This window comes from Calidris pugnax, unplaced genomic scaffold (genome assembly GCF_001431845.1).
Source record: "Calidris pugnax isolate Ruff unplaced genomic scaffold, ASM143184v1 scaffold225, whole genome shotgun sequence".
NCBI lineage: Eukaryota > Metazoa > Chordata > Aves > Charadriiformes > Scolopacidae > Calidris > Calidris pugnax.
In genome coordinates this window covers 5,935,374-5,955,810 of record NW_015091072.1, presented here as the reverse complement: position 1 = coordinate 5,955,810, position 20,437 = coordinate 5,935,374, and the positions used below count along the sequence as shown (strand labels likewise).

The 20,437-nt window shown below is 40.0% G+C and overlaps 1 long non-coding RNA gene across 1 annotated transcript in view; it reads right to left on the bottom strand.

The window, feature by feature from the left end:
• The window catches only part of LOC106896861, a 143,010-nt gene extending 129,360 nt beyond the window's left edge, over nt 1–13,650 (bottom strand). The window contains exon 1 of the long non-coding RNA XR_001413678.1: nt 13,484–13,650. This is a non-coding gene — a long non-coding RNA (uncharacterized LOC106896861). The remainder of the gene's footprint in view (nt 1–13,483) is intronic.
• Between the last annotated feature and the right edge of the window lie 6,787 nt (nt 13,651–20,437).

Here is a 20,437-nt window from a genome sequence, read left to right as displayed (position 1 = left end):
GGCATGAAAAAGTTATTCTCATCGCTCCATTTTACTGCTAAGGAACAGAAGAGCAGAGAGGTGATGTGGAAGTACCCAGATCAGTAAGAAGGTCTACAGTAGACCAAGAAGTCCTCTTATTTACATTTCTCACATCTTCTCTTCTTACACATGCTCTATCTAAGGTTATTATTAACAGTACCTGAATTTTTTTAAAAAATAATATATTCACTGTTTGAGGACTGTACTCCGGATGTCCGACTTTTGGTTATCTCACTCATGACCTTCTCCTGAAGATGCTCATCCAGAAGGACCTACTCCCCCACAAGCCCAGCACAGCTGCTGAGAGAACTACCATGAATGCAATCAACTTTGGGACATGTCAGGCAGACTTCAAACATCAAAATTAGTTGTGGTGCATTCACAGTAAATCCAGTGATTCCAGGAAGCTGTGGAGCTCCTAGGCATGGACAAGATTACAGTTGTACTGTAGGTAGTTGTACTGAAGGTTGGTGCACCTTCACCAAATTCTGCCCAGCTCAGTTTTACGGTCCACATGCATCAGATTTGGTCGCACTGCAGAGAAGGAACTGTGGCTCCTTCTGCCACAAGGAGTGGGTACATGACCTGCTCAGGCAGAAAATAAGTAAGCAAACTGAACGCCACTCCATTTGTTTAGCTTACTACGCTTCTTTTGTTAAGGTTAAATATACAGGCACTGAGAGTAAAGATACAGAAAAGTAGAGTCTTTATAAAATAAGCAAAGAGCAATAAAGACTTGAGGCTTAAACGTTTTATGCATACGACACACTAGGTTCTTGTCTGCCTGTTTCCTAAAAAATAGAGCATAGACCTTTAAAGTCTCTCTTGAATCATGGAGAATTATTTCTTTCCTGGACCTTCTCCAAAGAAATGCTCTGAGACAAAGCAAGATTCTCTCTGGCAAGCCAAGGAGCCTCACCAATGCTGGTTAACAGTGCTTCAGCCCAAAGTTCAGCTCATTTACCCAGGCTTCCCAGAAAGCTTGGAGAAATCCCTGGCCAATCATTAATCTACATTCCAAGCTCCCTGCTGTGCTCCCACCTCACCGATCTCTAGGCATGTTTAAAACTTAGGAAAAGAAGAAGGCCATGAAGAATTTCCCCTTAAATACATCAGTGATCCCCATCAAAACCAAAGGAAGGGCCACAAAGACATGAGTTAAATAAAAGGGTTAAAAATATAAAGCAACTCCTTTGGAATTCTGAAGACAACATCCTAATTATATACAGCAAAAGTTGCACCTCAGTAAATTAAAAAACAAACCAGAAGTTCTTTTAAACAAAAGCATAACAATGGAGATGCTTAACGAGAGAAAAAAAGTTGCCAGTTCTTATTACCACAATAGCGTGTAGAGGCAACTATGTAACAGGGAACCTCTGCAGAATTTCCCTGTATCTGAGTTTAGCATACGAAGTGGATACAAGTGTCCTAAAAAGTAAGAGGACTCAAACACAACTGACTTGAGGATCTCTCACAGGACCAATACTTTTCAACAGAGACAAACAAATCTCAGAGATGATTCAACAGGTCATTATGAGTATGTGAAAGGGGAACAGGGGAAAAAATCTCTACTAAGAGAGTGTGCAGGGGGGGAAGACATTTATTGGCTTTCTCGTACAAAGAAGCTGGATTTGCCTTTCTTGGGTGGGAATTCTCCCAGTAAACCTCGTTCCTTCACCTACTGTATTCATCCACTTCATGAACTTTACTGTATTGTGTCAACCAAAAGTTATAGCAGGCTGAGGCAGTATGAGTGTTCTTAAGAGGTGTACTTGGCATCCAGACCAGCCTTGCGATCCAAACCCCTCTGTGTCCTTTTGGATGTTAATAAGACGAGATTTTACTGACTCCATCCTGGCTTTTATAAGCTTCTCAGGGATTACTGAAAATGGAGATTGCATATGAAAAAGCTGGTTCATCCATTCCCTAGAAGGGACATTCATCCAGTTTGCCCTTCAATCTTGAAATGCGAGACAGGCCTGAGGAGTGTTCTTTGTTATAGTATCTCACAAACACATCCAGTGATGGTGAGTCCATATGTCTCTGATAAAGGGAAAACCTTATTGTTCATTCCAGCCTTTTCTTTTGTAAATATACTACACTAGATGAATTTGGCTCTCAAAGAACAAAGTATTAATTGTGCTGGCTAATAAAACTTTCTGTTGCTGTCCTTCCAATCTGGTCTTCTAAGCATCAACAGATATTAAAACTGACTCTTGTAAAGTGAAAAGATACTAGCAGTATAAACCCAAAACTTGTTTGCAAGTTTTCAAGAATTGAGATCTGAGTCTCATTCTCAAGTAACAAAAAGTTAAACGCATTGTACATTTTCAGGTTGAACATACAAACAAGGCAGTTTCTCCTACTGTTCATTCTCTTGACAGACGCCTAAGCAGCAACACATCTGTGTCCTGCCCAAACCCAGTACTCGCAAGCGTCTGCTATTACTTGCATGCACTTTGTCTCCACTGACAGTTTAAACAGACAAGTTACAATCCTCTTTAAATGCTTGTGTCCGAAGAACCCTTAGGGGCTATTTTCTCCTTTACTTACTGCAGATCCGATAGAGGTTAACAGCAGTTGCACATACAAGCAATTATACGTACAAGAAGCCCAAAAGAATGTAACTCTTTGAAGGTACTTTTGTCTTTACTTGTGATAGGGAGCTTCAGTATTCCTTTGATGCCTATTTTGTGGAGCAAGCAACACCGCTATTTATTTGAGCCAGGTAAAATCTTTCCCTTCTGACTATTACTGTACAAAAAGAGGTGAAAGACTGGTCCAGTTTTCAAACATCTACTCCTTGGACAAAGCTAACAATGGAGTTCATTGAGATATATCCAGCTGTGGGAAAGCCAATTGGGAAAAAAAAACTTTTTATGCTTACAAGTCTTTGAAGTTGTACTAACTGAGTTAAGTAATTATAAATAATAAGCAAACAAAACACCAAAAAGGATCTTAATTTTTTTTATATTCTGATATTAAAAATAAGACTTTGTTGCCATGTTGGTATGTTAAATGAGTTTGGCCTCAATTTTCAGTTACTGTAGGGTCTTTTTATCTCATTCTGAAAGTAGAAATAAGACTTTAATGGCAAAGAAGTTGCATATGTGTTACAATATCACAATGGTGTATAAAAAGCCTAACAGTCTTTAATATAGCCAAGAATCATCTGAGCTTCCTTTGTCCATGGAACATGGTCTTTACTTTTCCAAGTCCCATCTGCATGTACAATACACTGAGGAAGGAAGAAAGGCACCACTTCCTCTCTCTCTCTGTGCCTCAATTGTTCCTGATTAAAAAATAGAAATTATAATGTTGATTTAGCTACTGGAGTTAAGCAAAACTAAATTATAGCATTTAACGAAAGTAGCTAAGAGATTTGAATAAGTTTCTTCAGAAATGCAAAGTGCTATTTATTCATATCAGGAGCTATCTCTGGTTAAACTGTCCTGGAACCTTTTGTGAGCATTCCCTTCTACGGCTGAACTCAGCTGATAACTGCTCTCAGTTTTGAAGTACGTGTGTCACTCCTTTATCTAAAAATGCCTAGGGAAGACTTAGAACTGGCACTTCTGGTTTTTGGGTAATGAGAATAAAGCAAAACAAAACACACAAAAAAAATCACACAAGGTCTCAGGATTAAACCTTTGCAGATGAGCAACAACAAAAAAGACATCTTTTTTGATGTTAAATTCTTTGCAGGCTTTGCCTGTGCATTATGAGAATAATCACCAACACCTCCTAAAAGCAATCCTTTTCATCAACGCCATAAGCTCAGATTTCAAGGAGGGATCTGGTAAGAATCTTATTAAAACAACCATATATGCCACCATAAGACAGACAGTATCTAACACAGCAAAAATGAGGTCAAATTCAGCAGCACTGTCCTGAAGGAAACTGTCTCCTGGTCACAAATCAGTTGTGGAACACCATGCATCATCTTTATTGCTTCAGACGCATGCCAGCTGCAGCCAGTACGCTAGAAATACAAAGCTAAGCTGAGCTCTTGGTTCAATGTTGAATCTTTCAATTTTCATAGAATTGGTCCACTTTTATACAAATGTAACTTAGGGCAAAATATGACCCACGAGTATTTTAGCAGAGATGATGTACGTTACACTTTGAGACAACAGCGAGAGAGACATTCAGAAATTTCATGCAGAACTTCTTATCCCAAGAGTACAGTCCTCTGAAGATGATTATCGTATGATGATTATTCCAGCTCACTGCTCATGAGGGAAAAGGAAAGAGCTGTGGCCTTGTCCCACCCCAGCCTGGTCCTACTCATACAGAATCCTGCTGTTAAATTTTCTCCCCCTTTTGCCAGTGGGACAAAGTGAGCCCCTCTTTTTGCATGAAGTTCAGACTTTTTGTCCTCATTTTCTTTGAGCAGCTCTGCCCCCTGCCTGCGTCTCAGCTTTTATTTCTCCTAGCTGCTCACACTCTTCCCAAACCTCCCTCCTAAATACTCCATTTGTGTCCTTCTACCACATTGAAGCCAACGTTCCACAGTAACATTACTCAACCAGATTTGAATAACTCTTTAAAACAGCTTACAGTCAATTAAACTGTGTTCCTGCACAACCAGTCCTAATCGGGAAACTCTAGAAAAGTTCATTTTAGCTCACTTCCTTTTTGTTATCCACTTTTTTCACCTGAAAAAGAAGTGGAACAAAAAGTAAATTAATTTTGTTAGTAGATTAAATTCTCATGGGGCTGGATATGGATGAAATCTACACAAAAGGACTCTCACCCCACCATAGAACCATCGTTAACTGAGCTAACTCAGTTATTAATAGCAGTTTGGTCCAGACAGCCTAGGGCTGAATGCAGTGAAAATATGTGGCTCAAAACATATCCAAAAATCACCTCAGATCCAACATAATACAGCCAAACAGGGCTGAACAGTTACTTCCATCTAAAATACCTAAGTAAATGCTAGTTCTTAATCTCCATGATGTGAAAACTTCTCCAAAAAACTAAACCCACCCAAACTCAAGAGCTCAGGTGTCAGGTCTATACTGACATGCCAGAAAAAGACCACTAGGGTTCAAAAACTTCATTTGGAGGTTAAAGCAAATCCATTAGAGTAAAGAGAGAGGTTGCAGTGCACTTTTAGGGTGATAAAAAGGCACAAATTTGAGAGGGAAGCATACTTACTACAACAACAAAGTTAGATAATACAGCTATAACTAATGGTTTCCAAACCGCCCTCAGAAGACGATAAACATCATTATGCCTAACTTGAAGACAAGTAACTGAGGCACTGAGAAATGAAGTGGCTTTTTGAAAGTTACACAGAAAACTAGAAACAAACTACAAATCCGGCTTCCCTAATCAGTGGGTTATTCTTACTGGTACCTATGTACTTGCATACATCACAGTAGGGACTTCACTGTAATCTGATTACAACTTCCGATACTGCACTACAGTTTTGTGCTGACAAAAACATTTAAGATCTCTGTACACAAGTTTTTTTAAAAAAAAAAAAAAAAGTTGTCTCTAAAAGTATTAAGAAAGGCTTTGAATGGGATCCAGTCCCTTGTAAAAAGGGACTGAGAGATTAGCAGAAAAAGAAAGAAGAAAATTAATTCCAGAATCCAGAAATGCCCAGAACCAGGGAAAAATACTGAGCTTTCTCTTGGCCAGCAAAAAGTACAGCAAAGCACAACTGGCTTTTAACCTCGTTCAGGAGCAGCTGCTTTCACAGCAGTGAAATGTTTCAGGCTGAGCCTGACTGACTTAGTGGATAAATGATTTGAAGTTGGTATAGCTAAGAAGGACCAGCTCATTTAGGACATGTAACTATCTTAAAAAAACGTTTTTTCTATCCAATTGGAGCAAGTTTTGAGCTTTCAGAGCTTGGCCGTGGCTTGGAGTGGACAATAAAAGCAGTATTTTTATGAAATGCTGGAAATTACAAAACACAGCTTGGACTTCAAACAGTCCGCCCATGAGCCAGGACAGGCTGGGCCTTCACCGGGAACTCGTGTCGCTTCTAATCACTTCTGCAAGTTTAGCACTAGCAAAAGGTGCCAAATTGGTAGCCCCAGGCACTGAATTCTCTATTTATCCCCAAAGCAGGTACAGCAGGAGGGCAAGCTATCATAGAGATACAAACCCCTGCTACGATTCCTCACATCCAGGGACCTGGTGACAGGCGGGTAATGTGGTCTCAGTGCTGTACTGATTCCCTGACGTCTCTGCTGTGACTGCCCACACCAGTGCCAGTCTCAGGAGGATTGGATTCCTAAACTGCACAGCCAATGAAAACGAAATAACGGAGAATCATCCTACAAGCATCTTCCACGACATTCTGAGAAAGAAGAACCAGGGATTATTTCCTTTGCATTTTATTCAAGCCGTCTCAAAATGAAAGACAAGGCCAGAGAGAGTCAATGTACTGAGCAGAAATGAGATTTATATGTGGCTTGAGTCACTCCAGCCAATTAGCTACCCACCAGGCTGTTTGGTTTATTGTCCCTACTGGATGAAGATTTAATAAGCAGTCACCTAGACGGGAAGCATGAGACTTGCAGAAAGGAAACTTTTCACTACTCTACATGGAAAACTTGAGCCCAGTCCTGCAACAGCTCTGCACAGCTGATTCCCACCGATGTGTCAACGGCTGCAAGACAAGGCTCTTTATCATGACAGTCCACGTAGGTGGAAAATACAGGAAATACAGGACAATCTTTCATTATATAATTACCATGTCAGAAATCTTCCACACATTCCAAATATTCTATGGGAATTAATACAGCTTTCTTCCGTTTTTCCTCCAATACTCAGTCTTATCCAGGACTTAAGACATTTTTCAGAGCACAAAAGTACAAAATGCTGGATTTTAAAAACTTACCTACTGGGGAAATTTGCTGTGTAGGGAACACATTAAACAACTCAGTCTATGTTTGGAAAAGAAATACAGATTCATCACAAGGAAGGATGTTCAAGAGTATCCTGACAAAACAGCCGGTATTCAAGCCAAAGGACAGGATGAAGTGGGCACAACAGTATAAAGCTGACAAGCAGATTTAACTGACAGTGACAGAAAGATTCAGAAGCTGCCAAAGCCTAAGCTACACTAGGGCTTCTTCAGATACTACATGCACTAAAACTGAAACTAAAAGCACCAATGAGAGCATTTTTTTTAAAATGCCTTCAGATGGGAAAAATCCTAGAAGCAGCAGCAGCAGCAAAATACAAACTTTGGGAAATGACAGAAAAAGAAACGCCTATCAAATATAAGTAAGACAACAAAGCAAAAAAGGCTGAATTACAGGATTGGACATTTCATGACCTTTCTCAGCAGTCATGCCTGGTATGCAAGGCTTTAACGTACTTCGTCAGAAGACTTCTTTTGCTGTTAATACTGCTCGTTGCAAGAGAGCTCAAAACCATTCATTTAGACACAATTTTTGTAAGGCAGTGTCCCAGAGGGTGTGGCCCGGTCTCCGGGGAATAGCATTTGTTAGTTTTAGAGAACCAGCAGAGGGAGCACATTAGCAATTAAACATGGTTTTCTTGTGTTCGTGCCTAAACAATGAGATTTTTTGGTTGGGTTTTTTGTTGTTGTTTTGTTTTTATTCTCAGCATTCCTCTCTGTCACTATGTCTGTGACTCACTTAGCTATCAAATTGCTAGCAGTTTAGGAGCCAAAGCCATGGAGAATAACACGCTCCATGTCCACCCCGCATAAAACGATAGTGAACGTAAGCTTTTACGGAGTTGTCTTTCTTTCCTCTCTCCCCATATTAACCTCCATCTTACCCATTCCTGACATCCTGCCCATGAAATCTTGTGTTGCCACACGACGATTGCTCTCAAATTCCTGCATTGTGACCACTAACTTTCTAGCCAGAAAGAAAGGCATATGGATCTCTAGGGAGGAAAGAGAAATCAATAATTAACTTTCAGTCGGCTGAAAGGACAACTCTGAAGTCTATAAGGCAACTTTCCCAGTCCTACTTTTGTATCCTCAAGGGATTGATCACACTTCCAATTATCGATGATTTTAGAAGCAAGATATTAGAAAGCTTGTCTTTTAGTTGGAAAAAAAACAAACCCAAAGCATCAGTAATTTCCATGCTGTATTTACTCAGAATCAAATGGCACACTATAATTGTCTGCATTTTTAGCTCTATCACAATCCCAAGATAAATTTATTATGGAAGCGTAACTTTAAGAGGTCATCTACAGGTGTAACTTACAGAATGGCACCACTTCTGTCCTGTAAAGGATTTCCCATCGGTGCTCTGCAGAGGGTTGGATGCACTGCTTATTCAGGTTTCCTTTCGTCCTCCCTGTCATTATCAACTATTTTTAATATGGACTTGTATTATCACCAATCCGATACTAGCTCAAACATTCAGGGAGATGGGTTTTAGTTCACCCTTTGTACTGTCATTTACATTTGTGCAAACTGGACATTAAATGTTACCTCAGGGTCTGTGTCTACCCACCTCAGAAAAGCACAAGGAAAGGCGTATGCCATGGGGCATGGAAGAATAAAGTCCTACAGATGCTGCCAGTGTCTGAATTAGGTAGGATTGGTTTCTGTTAGAATACCAGTCTTTCATACAAGATGCTAAGGAACCTGATAACAACAAGTACAGCACAGGTTACAAATCCGCCCTCCACAGGGCTGGCGGGGCAGGTTGCCATTGATGGGAAAAGACCACTTTTTGGCATGAAAGGATTTCAGCCTTTGTGCTCCCGTAGTCCATGGCCTTTCTTCCCATAGTGCCACCTAGTGCCAACTCGCTCAGAGGCTCGCTCTTCTACAAGGGGAACATCTGCCCCATCGGAAACGGGATGGGACCCTCTACGCTTATTTCACCAAAGCCAAACCCCAGCCCTCAGAGGAACAGTATTTACTTCCTTAAGGACAGCTCTTTCCCATTAGCCCGATTCCCCACTCCCGTATTTTAACCTCTTCAAGATACACAGTCTTCACTTTATGTGATAAAAGCTAAACATTTTTCTTCTTGCAAACCTCTGGGATGTGTAGCAACCTGCCCTGTGGTACCAGCAGCCCTAGATGCCCTGGCTATGGATGAAAGAGGTGGCGCGTGTCCCTGGGCCTCCGGTGACCATTTTACAAGACCCATCTGCAAACAGAACTTCCGCCAGCGCCGGATGGTCAAAATGCCGCCGCAGTACACGACGGCACTGAAGGATTACATATAAAAATGTATGAAAACACGAAAGACATAGGCAGTAATCATTCTGAAATGCCAGTTTCCTATTAGAGAAGAATTGGATCAGTGCCGTTAGAACTAAATATTAACTTTCAAGATAAATAATAACCAGCAATATAGGTAACACCAGGAAAGCAAAAACCATCCTGGACAAAAGCCTTCGCCTTTATTCACTCCTCACTGAAAGTTTGGTAAATCTGTGAAAATCTGCTCAAATTAAAGCTGTACAAATATTACAAATACAACTCAAAATTTGGTGCATGATTAAACAGTACTCTTTACCAAGAGAAACCGGGTTTATTGGCATAGGTAGATTATTTAAAATCCAATAAATTTTTCACAGTTGATATAGTTTATTTTCTGAATTTTCTTGGGCCAAACTAACAAAATCAGTGAGTCCGTTTCACTTTGATTTGCCATAATTTTCCTTCTGCAGCACAGTTTGAACTGCAGACTCTACAGAGGAGACAAGTTATTCTTTAAAAACAACTATTTCCAGTGCATTGTTTCATTAAAAAAAAACAAAACACATTTACAAAGGATTTGGATTTTCTAAAAGTTTTGCTTAAAAAAAATCTAAATATCTTGAAGTTAAATGTCAGTGTTTAGTTTTTCATGAACATTTATGAATCTCTTTCAATAGAAGCTCTTCACCAGACGGATCACAGTGTAAAAAGAGTCCTGTAAAAAGAGACAGGAGTAAAACCAACTGAAATCTATAAGGCCACGGCATGCCATCAATCTCTAAACAGAATGCCTATTCCAATCATTCTGCTTAAAAGCTCATATGGTCTGCAAAAATGAACAGGGTTTTCTTGAAATGATTTAAATAACAATTTATCTAAGACTGTAATCTCTCTTGTATGGGATTTGTAAGCCATCCCACAGAATTGTCTAGCAGGGGACACTGTTTCCTATTTACATCAAAGTTTTATATAAATAATATTACTTTTTTTTTTTTTTTTAATTTTCTGCAGCTGTTTTCCCTTATGAATAAGCTGGGCCTATGAAGAAAATGTGAAAATAGGAAAACTGTGAGTAATATTTATAATAATGATATATCCAACTCAGGAAATTGCTACAACTGTCTTTATCAAAATAAACAAGATTGATATTTTTTTCCTCCTTTAAGAGAAAAGAAAAATCCTCTACTATTACCATTAATTTGACTTGGTATTTGTTTGGTATTTGGATTTGACTGTCTTATATCCCATTTTTGGTCCTGTTAAAAACAAAAACAAAACACAACACAAAAACACACACACACAAAAAAGAAAAGCCCAACAGCGTTGCTTTTCGTCTCACAGGAGTGAAAGAAGCATATACGCACGCCATTCAGCCCAAAATTACCCTAGCTACAGGGCATGGCAAAGCATGAAATAACTGCTCCAGAGCACTTCCTCATGTGGGTGTGTTAGATAACTGTCTGCTCCAACGCTAAAATAAAGCACACTGTGACCCAATCAACACGGCGAGCTCTGCTCCGCACAGCTGCCCGGGCTGCGGGCATGGGAGCCCAGAGCACCCCACGCCGCCCCTCACACGCCACCCTGCCAAACTCACTCCTACCCCCCTGGCCAACAGCCTTGACGTGCTCAGGCTTCCAGCTACAGCATCAAATGCTGGATTTAAGTTTACTTAAGCATACTTTACCCTTTGCTGCTGTATCCAGATTGCATATGGACTTTGTGCTATTGAAAGGGCTAAGATTATTATTTTATTTTTTTTTTTTGCTCGAATATACTTAGGGTTCAAAGAAAATTAAATCTTCCTAGTGAAAAAGTTTTTAAGATTAAAAAAATATCTTACCGGGCAATGAAAAAATGTTTCTCCTACTCCAACTCTCTTTCTCTGCTCAAATTCTTCTTGCCTGGGGTTTTCATAAAATCAAGAGGTGTCTGTAGTCATTTTTAAAGTTTTTCAAAAATGTTAAGATGAGGCTGGGCTTCTGCTAAACGTTCACGCAAGAAGCCTGAGGACGGGTCCGTGTGCCTTCCTACAAAAAACCTGAACTGCTGAGGAACGTACACCTGCACTGGTTCAGGAAAAAAAATGACAGGTGCCTGAAAACCCACCCATCCCACGAGGGGGACGGCTGCTAACACTCCAGCTGCATCACTCCAGGCTAACCACCATCCAAAGGCATCAGCAACTCCACCTTTTAGACCCTACATTTTTGGCATAACTTCAGCATCCCCTCTACGCCCAAATCTGAGTTTCAAAGCTTGAGATTCAAACTTTAGGAAGGGAGGAAACACCTTGCTACCGTTAACAGGTCATTTGAAGCAATAAACATATTTAAAGTCTATCAACAAAATAATAATTTAGAAGCTTGAATAAAACGGAGGACAAAAAAAATAGGAAGCAATGAATGTCATTCGTCAGCTAAGCGATGAGCCACCAATTCTTGGCACACTGATACATAAAACCTTGAAAAGTTTTGCTCGGGTTCTGGAAATAAAGCTGCTAATAAAACAGAGCAAGTAGTTTCTGTAGTTGAAGTGCCACTGAATAGATCTGCTGCTCTGGATTTCAATTAAATTAGTTTGTTCAGCAAGGAGGCACTTCTGTTGAAACTGGGGAGTCGTAAGTTAAAGGACAGCTGAAAAAAAGCCCCAAAGAACAGCATAAAAACCTGTTGGCAGCAAAAGTTCTCTCTGGCTGTAAAATAATGGATTTTTAAGAAACATTTCAAAGGATTTGAAGGTTTTGGAGAATCTCCTAGGCAGTCCCAGGTGGGTTGGGAATATGCATTATAGACTTCTTTGTGCTAAGAGAAAGGCCTAATGCATGTTTTTAAGAAGTCCGCCTCTTGCTATTAAATAAATAATTTTCTATTAAAAAAGGTGATTGTTATTGTTGAGAGATCTCCACTGATCAGCGTCCATTTTATATAATTACTTAGGATTCTCCAGAACATTTTATGTAACTCACTTCCACTATCTCTTTTCTTTCTTTTTTTTTTTTTTTGTACCAGCAGAGTAGCAGTTTTACCCTCCAACAGAAATGACAGAAGCTCAGAAAAAAAGACCATTTCAAATGGATCAATTTAAGCAGTCTTTAGAACCCATGATAAATCTGAGCTCCAAAAACTCGACAATGCTAAATGGGCTATGAAATGCATCACAAATCCCTCCCCAGAAAAAAAGAAGAAAAAAAAAAAAGAAAAAAAAAAAGATTAATTCAGAGAGAAGCTTCAATGTTTGAAATTACAAATAAGCAGCATATTTGTGGAATGAAAATTGGTAAATAAATAGTTACTATTTCTGGACAAAATGGCTCGATAGATTTCATAATTTGCCACCACTGTAAAAAATATCTATTCCCTTCCCCCCTCCCTTCCCCGGCAGTACACACGGAAACACAAGCATAACCATGCATAAAGTGGGAGGGTGGGGGGCAGCCAAGGATACAAACTCCCTCTTAGAAAGTTTGAATTCTTATTAACCCAGTGATGCCTCCATAACATTACATTAGATCAGCAACATAAAAGTTGAAACATACATCTCTCTTCTTTCCTAGTAAAGGAAACTGGAAAAATACTAATAATGAAAATTAGACGTTAAAAATATCCAGGAGGAAAAAGTACATGTGCAATAACCAAAATTAACCCCCTCCGCCCCCACACCAAAACAGACAAACAGCAAAATCTCCAAATAAAAATCCTGTCAGGAGGAGGGGAACCTGCTTTCTCTTTTTTTGCTTTTATTTACTGTATGCCAAGCATGGACTTTAAACTTACAGTATGCATATATATAGAAAACAAAGAATGAGAGTCACCGTTAACCCTCGTCACCGGCATTACAGTTAAAAGTCATTGGCAAATACTAATAAAACCCCATTTAGCAGTAAATAAGGAGAACATGATATATGGACGGACAGATGGAACTGCATAAACAGAAAAGAAAAAGCAGAGAGACCCACAAACATACGGAGAGGGCTGTTTTAGAAGAGTGAAAGATACTGATTTACTTGGAACTACTGTTGGAAAACAAACGTATTTGTTTCCTTTGTGATTAAAAAAAAAAGTAATTAAAGTGAATCATAAGGGGGCACACCCTTAAATAAGTAAAAGGGGGGAAAACATTTGTAGAGGGTAAGGCCTCCTATAGATGTTCCGAATTTTAAGCTATCAAATAGGTCTGGCAAACTTACATGGGGGGGGGGGGGAGGGAGGGAGAGAGAATAAAGAAGTGCTGGTGGTTTAAGGAGAGTAGAAGCTTTATTCTTTCATTTTTTATAAAAGTTGACTGGCCTACCTTGTTCCCCAGTCCTCAGTTTGTCTCCTCATAGTCGCTGTCTCCCTGGAAGTACAGTGTGAGTGGTAATGACTGCCTGCCTCCCTAATGAGTCCATTTTCCTGCTCTTGATGTTGTGTATATACACACACTGCAACCTACCTTACAAACCACAGAGACGGGAAAGGGAGAGGGAGCGAGAGAGAGCGAGCGAGAGCGAGCGAGAGTGCGAGAGACAGGGAGAGAGAGAGCCAGCGAGGGAGAGAAAGGCGCACACAGACAAAGCCCTCCTACCAGACAGCAGACAACCCTCCTTCCCCGATCCAGCAAAATACAACTCGGCTAATGCAGCAACAGGTTCAATACTGCCAGGCTGAGGCAGCGCGGAAAAGGTATAGGGGGCTGAGCAGGATTGCTGGCAAATAAACAGTTTCGCGCCGGCTTGGCTCCACCTTTCTTATTTATGTTACAGGATGTTGGAATGCATTGTTTCAGACAGTCCATAGAATTATCATAAATACATTTTTTGTGCATATTAGCATGAAGTGCCGAAACGTATCAGCCATTCTGCTCCGTAACCTTATAGCTTTAACACATGCAGGGAAGGTGTAAACATATCTCTTTTGACAGGCAGACTACACAAAGCCCACTGATGATTTTAAAGTCATGAGATCTTTCAAGAAAAACGCTCCTGAAGATAGGTTTCCCCAGACAATAGGGGAGCAGGGAAAATTGATCATGATGAGGAAGAAGTCTTCGTAAGAGACTGCTCGGTAAACAATTGAAAAGAGGGGGCTATTCTCCCCAGCATTCCCTCCCTTCAAAAATATGTATTGGGAAGCTTCTACCCCTACAGCTATAATAATGTGCTGTGCTTATGTCTGAACAGGTGCAATGCATATAGTACATGGTGTTACAAGGACAGAAATAAATCTCTCAAGTAAAAAAACATTTTCCCAGTTGCAAACAGGCCAAGGTTATTTAAAATATAGGTCTAATTTGAAGAACGTTCCCCACTCCCTATATTTTTTTGCTGGGGGGGGGAGGTAGCTAGAGCGAAGGCGTGAAGGGGAGGCAAAGATGGGAAAATCAATACACATGACTAGTTACTATATTTTTATTTTTACAATATTCTGTCATATCTGAAGAAGATATATGCTGCTTCTAAAATTTTTTTTCACTCAGTCGTGCCTCTCATCACATGTAAACTTAGGCTGTCACAAAAATTCTGTTGATTTTAATAACAACTCTAGGCATGTGAAAGTAGCAAGAGCAGGAAAGCAAGATTTTGCACCTGCATTTCATCTTTGGACAAAGGTTCTCCAAAAACTTTCTCTGCAGGGTATTTTTTAGATGGAGAAAATGGGTCCGAGGGGGAAAAAAAAAAAAAAAAAGGTTAAGTGGGTTAAGTGATATTCCCAAGGTTATGCTATAAATCAGTGGAAAAACAGACGAGACCTCAGATCAAGCTTGACATGGAATTTGCCTGGAGTAACCCATACCCACCTAAAAGTTAAGTGTCCTGGCTAAGCCAGTTTGTGTAGGCTCCCTCTATTGTCAGTGGAGAGACAGGCAACTCCCAAAAGCAATTCATCCCAGCTTTCTCTCTCTCTCTCCACTGAGGAGGGAGCCTACACAACTAGATTAGGCTAGGCAGCTAGCTTGTAGTTGGCTAAAATGAAGTAAAATGAATCTCACTTTTGATCTAAGGCTCTATTACAACATTCTGCTTCCCCAAATACATTTTATTATCGCATTTATTATTAGGCAATATATGCCTAAATTGTAGTGATCGAAAAGGGATAGCCTGCTGACTAAAAGAGATAGGTAAACTCCCTAGATTCATGGATTTGTACCCTGAGGCTGGCTGGATATTCATGATTCACAGTCTTTATAATATTAACCAGCCTGGTGACTGGAGAATTTGATTAGTTTTCTTCACTGGTAGCTGCTACGCTTTTTTTGTATTTCGCTTGTAAACACTCTGTTTTCAGCCAGATGCACAGCAAATACGGAAGGATTAAGTAATTCTTTTCAAAAGGTTAATTTTCATTAGTTTTTTCATCAGAACACAGCCTTTCCTACCCTAGGGTAAACTATAAAGAGTAAAAAGCTCTATTAGGTGACTTAGTTCAACTCATTCTGTACTATTAGCTACACACACACCTGGCATATGTAGAGGCAGCTCTACAAGTTACTCCAAATATATATTGCAAAAATTTAGCCCTACTACATATTTGCTTCTCTGGATGTTATGGACATATCACCTTATTGAAAGGTATATAAGGTCAGGAAAGCAGAAGGAGCATTTGAAGACTTTGCTTCTAACTGCGGTAACTCAACGTAGCCGTGTATGTGCTAATTGATCATGCACCATCTCAGTTTTTCCATCTGTAAAATGGACCCAACTGTAGTTCCATCGTACCATAAATATACGAGATGCTTCATCTTCCTATCTCAGCCCGACATCTCTGAAGAGTTTTATGATGGAGAATATTATGAGAAAAATATAAATACTTTATCAAGGGGACCTATCTACAGGACCTGTATCAGAGCCAGCTGATAAAAAGTTTTTTATATATTTCTATTCAGTTCAAATAATAGGAATAGTCTCTGAATTTAAAATTTAAAAACTATATCTACACCAAAATGAGGATATCAGATGTAAGAAGTTCTGGTACATTTGATCCCAAACTAACATTCATTCCTCAGTCCTAACTACCTTATACATAAAAATCTGAAGAGAGATTCAAAACATACCAAGTTTGGATAAAATACAGATCTTGAACCCTTCAACTTTAACAAACATTCAGATTGAAATCCAAGTCGGAAACACTTAAGTTCAAAAAAATGTTCAGATTTGCAATTGATCCAGATCCAAAAACTCTTTTAAGTTGGGAGGCATCTAGATCCTTACGTCTTGCCACTTTCTAGAAATGTCATACATGTATCTGAACCAGGATCACAGACCAAATATCCTCATATTTTGAGGAATCCTGAATCTCAGCAAGAACACTAGAACTGAGCCTGATTCCATACAGTTATGGAAATGCTTAGAACCAGACCGAAACTGGAACCCAAAGCCACCGCTTCCAAAGTTGCATGGGGTTTGTGTACCTGTAGAACTAAAACAGAACACTTTCAGTCCTTGAGATTGTTTGAAAGCAAATATGAAGTAGATTCTAACTTAAGCTAGTTTTAGCTCTCAATCAGAAATTAATCCAATTAGCCGTTAATCTTTATAAAATCCAAGTATCTGTCTGACCTGAATGAAAAACCCTGCAAGATGTGCTCTGCACAACTTTCTAAATGGATCCAAATCATCAACGGTCTGATTCTCTGTTGTCTTATAAATCCTTAAGTCTACCTAAACCATAGAAAAAAGAGCATTAAAAAAAAAAATCTGAGTGGTGCAGTTGAATGGAGACTCCTGATTTAATGTCTTGCCAACATGAAAATGTTTGCCTATTTGCTTGAATCAAAGAGCTCAATGAGAGCCTGCTCACTGTCACACCATGTTCCTGTGGGCCTGCAACCCCTCCTCTCCATTAAGTGTGCAGGTTGATGGCTATGTACTTGGTGCACTTGCAGGAAGGGGAGATAACATGTAACTGCTGATGGCTTTCAGCTCTGTCATAGGACTGGACACAGACTTGCCATGTGATGGTGAGGGCTGGCATAGAAGTCACATGGCTGGCCTATGCTTGGCCACGCAGCAGAACAGGCAAGCAAAGTCTCATCATCTGCCCGGAAACATACCTGGAGAGGTATGACATGGCAGAGACATCAGATTTTGGTTATGCCACAAACGGGGTCACCCCACAAGAAAGAGCCTGTAACAGAGGATTCCCAGCCATCTTAGTAAAAAGCTGCATTATGCATCCTGAATGCAAGAACAAGCAATGCTGGTCTACCCGGGAGATGATACTCCTGCTTTTCTTCTTCTGTAAATTTATCTTCTCAGTTCAGAGTTAATCTCCAGTAACTGTCATTAGGGAGGCAAAGGACCCCAACCCCTCTAGCAATGCCTTACAAAGAATGAAAAATGACTAGCACCATAATGCAGGTGGAAAATTCTGGTGCAGGAGCAGGGGCACCCATCTACAGTTCTCCCAGGGAGCTGCAGAGCCCTAAGAACACACGGGTCTTCAGTAATAAGGGGCAGATAGGAAAAACCAAACTGTCCACCAGAACTGTGAAAGTGTTTGTTGCAAATGATAAGATTCTGGATAGTGGACTGAAAGGGAAAGAAGGTGCTTCAGTGCCAAACAACATACTCTGTAGTGCTCAGGTCTCTCCTTTTTATGTTGTTAGGCACACCAACAGGCTGAGTTCAGGTGTATCTTGGCTGGATGGGGCTTTGAGCAACCTGGTCTAGTGGGAGGTGTCCCTGCCTATGGCAGGGGGATTGGAACTTGATCTTTAAGGTCCCTTCCAACTCTAACCATTCTATGATTCCATGATCTTGCTGGCAACCACAACTGCAAAAGGAGTCACAGCATCATACAACCATGTCTGAGGCCAAGCGCTACTTCCTTTGAAAAAAAAAAAAAAAAAAAAAAAAAAAAAAAAAAAAAAAAAAAAAAAAAAAAGCCCTCTTAGCAGTAATCTAAGGGCTGATTTTGAAATTCGAAAGAAATTTACATGGAACTGACTCCATGAACTGGTTGCATATTCTGCCTATCCTTGTGGAGGGTTAGCACACTGGTTTTGAGGGACTGCACATATGTGCCCTACGACAGTTCCATCAATCCCTTCAGGGAGCTCCACTTTACTAGAATCCCAGGAATTGTTCTTAGAAACAAGGCTGGTTTAACACCATACTGGTGGTAAAAATCCCAGGCAAATTTCTGTCACAATTCTCTTTCAGATGGTATAGGCAGGACCTAAAAACACTCACAGCAACATGTCTGAACTTGATTGCTTCCACTTAGTCCCCTTCACTACTTAGACAGATCGCCTAGACTCCCCTGGTATATCACACCATCATGTTGCCAGCCCAATAGGATTGGTGATTCAGATGTCTCTACTGGTGTCCTGCAGTGTCTCTGCAACTTTGTTCAAATGTAATGAGAAAGATGCCAATTAAAAAAGCACAAGAGTCCTGCAGCGTGGCAGGCTGATTCAAATTAGATACCTGTATGAAGTGATTAAAAATAGGTTTTCTAAACCTGAAGATAACAGGAGGACAGTATGTTTCATTTACATCAGCAGGGGTCAACAAAAACGTAGAAGAACCACGCGAAAGTTCTTTATCCCTGCAGATTTCCTGGTGAAAATGCTGAAGACAGAAGGAGAGAAATACAGAGCGCTTCTGGTGTCTTTCAATATGCAAAGAATCTTAGTTGTTCTCAAATCTCAACAGTCATTACTTACTGCCAGACCTCCAAATAAGTAATACTTTTATTTAGCCACTTTGATCCATCATTCCATGCATCGGTTGCACATACACATTAACAAATCAAATCTCACAACTTCCTTTGGCAAACAGCTGATGTCATTCCCATTTTAAAGATAGCAAAAACTAAACAGAAAGAGTAAACCACTCTGTTGAGAATTGAAGTGAAACTGGGATACCAGGCTTTCTTGATCAGAAGTTCAGGCTATGCTGCCTCTATGGATCAAGCTCTCAGACAGGCCAATTGATTGGCAAGACTGGGGTGCACTTGCTGAATCAGAACCATTTTTTCTAATGTTGATTGTTTGTTGTTTTGTGGTTTGTCTTTTTTTAATCCCAGAATGTCCTGAATAATAGATCAGATGCAAAGCTGGTACATCTCCAACAGTTTCAACGGATTTGTGAAAATCTGTCTGGAAGTAACAGGTACCAAGTACCATAAATGCTTACTTTCTTTTATGATGACACTACCAGCACTTTGGTAAAGGAACACTTTGCACAATGACTGGTCCCTAACAGCCCTTAGGCCACTTTGCATAAAGGCCATAAAATGGTGTTTCCACTACATAATAATCCCATGTCAGATACAACAGTACTGCATCACTCTAGTACTCTGTTGGGTAAATATTGCTGCTACATCACTAAATTGTGCTAGTGAGAGAAATTTTGTCCCAATAAAGCCAATCCCTTGCTTCTGTACCCATCACCACAGGTGTGTATCACTTACCACCTACAGGAACTGAGATTCCTCATAAAACAAACTCCAGAAGACCAGTATCATACCAATATACCATTCTCCAATGCAAAAACCAAAACCACACAAAAAGTCCTCAGACTCCCACACGCTTTATCTCCATGCCCCATTACACACACATTCACACACATTTGGGATGTTCATGTGTTAGCTTTCTGTCTTGAATGTGTGTGTAATTATTTAACACCTAACGACCTGCAGTTATGTATGTGGCCTTGCCTATGTATGTGTTCATTCTGTCCACTTACAGAGTACTGGGATATTACCTTTATTTGCATCAACAGGCCATTTGTGACCAATTTAGCTGTTGAGCTAACGCGTAAGGCCCTCATCCAAGCCGTGGAATTACAATGGAATTGGATCTTGTTACACAGCCTACTGCATCATATGGTGCACCCTCTATTATATAACTATATGGTTCCCAAAGGTTACCTATAATTTGATTATAAAGAGTCATGTTGCAGTTCAGTCAACATTTAAGGACTAGAAATTTGATGATTTACTTATGGAAATCCATACTGAATCCATCCAAAATGGAACAACTTGTAAAAAGTAGTCTTACCATCTGAAAGGAGCTACGGTTACAAACAAGTCAGGATGCACATCCATCATTCTCTTCTACCAGATAACTAGGATGCCTATCAAAGATTTCTATTTTTGTCCCAGAAAGTTAGGGAGTGTACTGTCATAATTGTAGATGGTTATGACATGAATCACAGTGAAAACGCTGAAGCTCTAGGTAGCCATCCCTTCATTTTTACCCTCTTTAAATAGTAGAAGAAAAAAACCCAACAAACCAGAACAAACTTCTGCAACTCTCGTG